Consider the following 6,000-nt stretch of genomic DNA (forward strand, 5'->3'; position numbering starts at 1 on the left):
AACACGGTCGTCAAGGAGATGCATCTGGAAGCACTTCATGCAGATGTAGTTCCCGGGAGATTCTGGGTTTCCCAGGACTCCAACATCTGGCATGAAGAACACAACAGCCATTTACTACATCAGGTACAATGAGAGAGAGAAAAAAGGGAACCTTTACTCCCAGTAATGGTCGCCCCACTTGTCCCCTCTATACTTTTAATCAATTCTGTATAACACACAATAACCTATGAAAATAAGAAACTAAATCTACAGATAGATTACACATAAATAAACAAACTAAAGTGCATAAATTAAATCTTGCTGGGTACTGAATAAATTATCCAGTGACACTTTGAATGCGATGTGGCAGGGAGTTCAGAAGCCTAATGGCCTGAGGGAAGAAACTGTTTCCCATTCTGACCGTTCTTGTCTTTGTGCATCAGAGTCTCCTGCCTGATGGTAGAAAGTCAAAGAGGATGCTGGATGGATAGGTGGGATCTTTGATAATACTAAGGGCTTTGCATACAGAGTGCTTCTGATAAATGTCCCCAATGGAAGGTAAGGAGACCTGCATGATCCTCTCAGCTATCCTCAGTGCTTTGTAGGGACTTTATGGCCCTTCAGCCCATAGTAGAATCCTAGCTTATGCCAAACTGTTATTCTGTCCAGTCCCACCCAGACCATAGCAGACCATACCCCTCCCACCCAGATACCTATCTAAATTTCCCTTCAATGTTGCAATTGTACCTGCACCCACCACTTTCACCGGCAGCTTGTTCTTCAGCCAATCGCCTTGCTTCTGACCATATTAATTGGCAAGCAGCTAAAGCTCAGAAGCCCACCATTGGTGAAACCCCCAGTCAAACAGAAAGAGCCTTGATTATGAAATGAGATCGGCTTGGTTTGCTTGGTTACCTGCAATGATTTTGTCCTCCCTTTCATATTCTTGAGCCAGCTGCCTAAGGAATCTTCCCCGCTCTCCATGCTGTCTATCGATGTTATGGACCAAGCCTTATCCTGATGAAGGGTCTTGACCTGAAATATCAACTGTTCATCTCCCTCCTTTGATGCTGCCTGACCTGCTGAGTTCCTCCAGCATTTTATGTGTATTGCGGGAAAGAATAAACTTTCGGGGAAGGGGACCATGTGCCAATTGAGTGACTGCTTTGCCTTGGACGACACTGAACTTCCTGCACATCGTTGGAATTGCACTCAATTCAGACACGGAGAATATTTTATCCCACCCCTAACTTCAGTACGATGTGTTTCAGCTTAATAAAACTCGAGTTAGACTGCACCTGGAGAACTGCATACTGTTCTGGTCGCCACCTTATAGGAAGTAAGTCGAGGCCTTGGAGAAGGTGCAGAAGAGGTTTATTAGAATGTTGCCAGGATTAGAAGGCAAACTTGGGTTGTTCTTTTCAGAGCAGCTGAGGCTGAGAGGAGAGCTGAGTTTTATAAGATTATGAGAGTCATAAATAGAATAGACAGAAAAAAAATCTATTTCCAGTGGTTGAAATGTCTAATACCACAGGCATGTACTTAAGGTGAGAGGAGTTAACTTCGAGGGAGATATGAGGGGCAAGTTTTTTATAGAGCAGTAGGTGCCTGATGGTGATAGAGGCAGATAGAGAAGCCCATGGATAGGAAGGAAACGGAAGGATATGGGTATTGTGTGGGCAGAAGAAAATAGTTTGGTTGGCCATTTGATTGCTAATTTAATTCAACGTTGTGGGCTGATGGGCCAGTTCCTGTGCTGTACTGTCCTGTGTTCTGCTTTCAAGATGGTGGAAAGATATTAAGCCATCAGGGGTGGATCACTCACTTCCCACACCCAGCTTCTGAGCTGTTCTTCTGCCAAAGCATTGATGTGGCTGATACATGGGCAATTGTGACCTTAACTGTGTGGAAACTAGCGGCTTGTTAATGTTAACAATATCGAATGTCAAGAGTACATGGTTAGAAACAGTTTTTACCTGTACTTTTGTGGTGTGATCTTCCACCGGTGAGTGCACAAACACATTTGGCTTTAATTCTTGATGTGTATCACCTATCATCTCCTTAAGGTTGTCATAGCAGGGGGGACAGGGTAGTGGGGATAAGCTCCCACTACCTATTAAGTGCTCCCAATGGCACACTCTCCAAAAAGCCTCTGAACAGCTCCTGGCTGTCAAATGCAGCTTAGTTACTAAGCCCGGCAAAACCATTTCTACTGATAGAAGAAGGGGCAAAGATGGGTTCCTGGCACTTTAAAACCAGTCACTTCTGGCAGACGGGGCTTGTCAGCTGTGGTTGGCAGCTCATCTAGGAAAAGAAAAGCTCTGATCTCAATGCTCTACTGTTTAGCAGTTCTACCCACTCACGAGGAAGACTTATGAAGTAAACCCCAAAGAAAAGTCAGAAGCTGGAGGCTCTAAGGCATCAACGCTGAATTGCAACTCCTGCGACACCGCTGATGCTAAACTGTATGTGTCGCTGCTATTCCTTTAGATTCATCAGTTGTATGGAGAGGGGAGCCTGCGGTATGGAGAGGGGAGCCTGCGGTATGGAGAGGGGAGCCTGCGGTATGGAGAGGGGAACCTGCTGTATGGAGAGGGGAGCCTGCTGGATGAGCAACTGCCTGCTCTCCATATCGTATTGTTGTGGCTTCCATACCAGTTTGTGTATCACGTAGACAGCTAAGATGCAATATCTGTGGTCAACTCCAACCAATGGAGGGCCTTAGTGTTATCATTTGCCATCGAGCATGGTGCAATTATCAGCAAACATCATTACTTCTGACCACTCATACCTATTACAAAGAAGCAGATTTTTGAAAGGGCAAGGAACTGTAGATTGCTGAGGTGCAGAGGGAACTATAAGCATATCACACTAAAGAGAGTATGCAGTTATTGCAATAATGTCAACAGAATGTTATCACTCACTGTTCGGGCAAGTTTGCTTCAAATATGGTATTGATGAGAGCACACTTGTATGAATATACAGTCAAAGTCAACTTTATAAATTATGTATAATCTTTACAAGAACACAAGCAATTAGAATGGAAAAAGAACACAGGAGATTCTGTAGATATTGGAAATCTTGAGCAACACACACAGGACCTTAGCAAGTCAGACAGCATCTATGCAGGAGAATAAACTAGATCATTTGTGTTCAGACCCTTCATCAGGAATAACGGTCACAGCCCAAAATGTCAACTGTTTTCTCCATTCCATAGATGCTGCCTGATCTACTAAGTTCCTCCAGCGTTTCGTGTTTGTTGCAAAAAAACAAAGTTCATTTTAATGCAAAATGGTCAAAGCGGTTTCATTATTAAAAGAAGGATTTTAAAGTGTTTGAAGTAGTTTATTAACATAGATAAATAAATGAGATCAACACACACAAAATGATAGAGGAGCAGACCAGGCAGATTTCATGGAAAAGAGTAAACAGTCAAGGTTTCGTGTTGAAAATTCCCCCTTCTCCAGCCCTGTACCTCTTTCACCCTTCCCCTGCCACCCACTCCCCCAGTTTCATCTATCACCTTGTGTTTCTTCCTCCTCTCCCCCCCCCCTCCATCTAACTGTGATTCCTCTTCTCTTTTTCTCCAGTCCTGATGAATGTTCTTGACATGAAACATCAACTGTACTCTTTTCCATAGATGCTGCCTGGCCTGCTGAGTTCCTCCAGCATTTTGTGTGTGTTGGTTTGGATTTCCAGCATCTGCTGATTTTCTCTTGTATATAAAGGGAACAGAATGGTTGTTTTATGGGAAAAGGTCGGACAGATTAGCCTTGTCCAAGCAGAGGTGGTTGACGGCTCTTTCCAAGCCCACTGCCTGCCTCTCTTCCAGCGTTATGTTGTAGCCCAGGTGTCTTTGAAGAAGCAGCACGAGTTCAATGAGGGAATTCCTGGAAAAGTGTGCCCCCCCCCCCCCAGGGGACTGAGTGTTTTGTAGAAATGTAATAATAATTATATTTTAATTTGAAATCCTTAATAGCTTTCTGAACCCCTAATTATTTTATGTACTTTTCTGAATGAATAAATTTTTGGAAATGTTGGAAATCTTGAGTAACACATAGAAAATGCTGGAGGAACTCTGTGGGCCAGGCAGCATCTGTGGAAAGGAATAAATAGTTAACATTCTGGACTGAGCTCTAATGTCAACTTGTTTATTCCACTCCGTAGATACAGGCTGCCCTGCTAAGTTCCTCCAGCAATTTTTATGAGATACTCTGAATCATTTTATGAATCTTTCTTTTTCAAAAATTGTTTCTACTTGTGGAAGAATCTAGTAGTAGACATTAGTAGTTAAAAAAAATGTAGGTTGCTCATTTAGGACAGAAATGGGGCAAAATAATTCTTCCCTCAGAGGGCCACAAGTTCTCAAAATTCCTTTCTTCGAAGATCAGTGTGTTTTTGATATCTTCATGGCATTGTTGAAGTCGGCGGGGCGGGCGGGAGGTGTGAAAGCTTACCGTGAGTAGACAGGTATATTGACCTGAAGTTATAGTTAGTTCAGTCACAATCTTATTGAAGGATGGACGAGGATTGGTAGGCTGAATGATCTACTCCAACATTCATAAGTGAGCAGATTGTCAAATGGTCAGCTTGTCATACAGTATCATCAATGCCATGTTTGAAGCATAACTTGCCCTAGCAATAATGTTAAACTGCATACTCTCTTTAGTGCGATATGCATGCTGTTCCTTCTGCAGCTCAGAGATCTGCAGATCTTTGCCACTTCAGTAATCTGCTTCTTATCGGTGCCAAATTGTTTCCATATTAGAAACAATCTAGTACCTGTGAAGCTACAAAGTGAGAGCAACAAAGTAAAACTTTGCCGCCATTATTTATTTTGATGAATTTTTTCTCGTATTCAAGCACTTCGGGCTGCTCATTTCCCAGTGTCAGCTCAGCATTATGGCGTCACAATATCCTGGCAAGAGGCTGAGTTATTTGGCAGCATCCTCGTTACTGACCTGCATTCTTCTTATCTCTCATTATCTTTACTTGGTGTCATTACATCAATCAACAATACATTCTTGCACTGTTTTCTTAGCAGACCAACATTTGTTCAGGTACAACGTTAAAACCTCAGCAATTTTCCAACCATAATGTTAACACGAAGCATACTAAGTACACGTTGAGAATGCAAAACCACGTTAAAGTAGGCTAACAATGCTTTTTAGCTGTTTCAAATTGTCATAAACTCAGATCTGATACATTTTAAACACAGGAGATTATGCAGATGTTGGAAATCCAGAGTAACACATAGAAAATGCTGGAGGAACTCTGTGGAAAGGAATAAAAAGTTAACATTCTGGACCGAGCTCTAACATCAACTTGTTTATTCCACTCCGTAGATACAGCCTGCGCTACTAAGTTCCTCCAGCAATTTGTATGATTTACTCTGAATCATTTTATGAATCTTTCTTTTTTTTTCTTTTGATATTTCTCTAAACACATTATAATACAGAGGCCAGAAACTTTAACGTTTACACCAAGTCAACTGCATAATCAAAAATTTCAGTTTAAGACCTAAAATAGAATTGGCTCCATCTGAAGAAGATGGTTCAGTTCCCAAAATGTTGCAAAGCCCCTTTGGATTAAAGCATTCTGCAAAAAAAAACCAAAACTAACAGTTAAATAATAGCATCTTAATACCTTCCTAATTGCCTCTGAGTGCTTCTGCTTGCTGATGTTGAATTGTCGAGACTGGACCTAGGACTGAGCAACATTAAAACAAGGCAGGCTACTCTCAAAGCATTTTTTTCAAGATCACTCACAAAGCAGTAAACCCAGAGGAAATGACAGAGCAAGCCACACAGCTTTCCTCAGTATTAGCTCAGCATAATGGTGTCACTGTTTAATGTGCACACTGATTATTAAACAACTTCAGTATGTGGTTCTCCCTGTTCATAAACTAATTATAGCATGTTTTAAAGTTTGCTGAAAACAATTCACACTGCCTGATTTTATTGTAGATGATAAATGGACTAAGTGTTCCTGTGGAGGACTTATTCAACTTAATGTTGCAGC

The 6,000-nt window shown here is 41.8% G+C and overlaps 1 protein-coding gene across 1 annotated transcript in view; it reads right to left on the reverse strand.

Annotated features, from left to right (window-relative positions):
- Positions 1–5,684, reverse strand: part of LOC140725982 (P2Y purinoceptor 8-like) — a 31,859-nt gene extending 26,175 nt beyond the window's left edge. Inside the window, exon 1 of the mRNA XM_073041887.1 lies at positions 5,626–5,684. The gene's annotated coding sequence lies outside the window, so the exon portion shown is untranslated. The remainder of the gene's footprint in view (positions 1–5,625) is intronic.
- Between the last annotated feature and the right edge of the window lie 316 nt (positions 5,685–6,000).

Source organism: Hemitrygon akajei, chromosome 4 (genome assembly GCF_048418815.1).
Source record: "Hemitrygon akajei chromosome 4, sHemAka1.3, whole genome shotgun sequence".
NCBI classification, from domain to species: Eukaryota; Metazoa; Chordata; class Chondrichthyes; order Myliobatiformes; family Dasyatidae; genus Hemitrygon; species Hemitrygon akajei.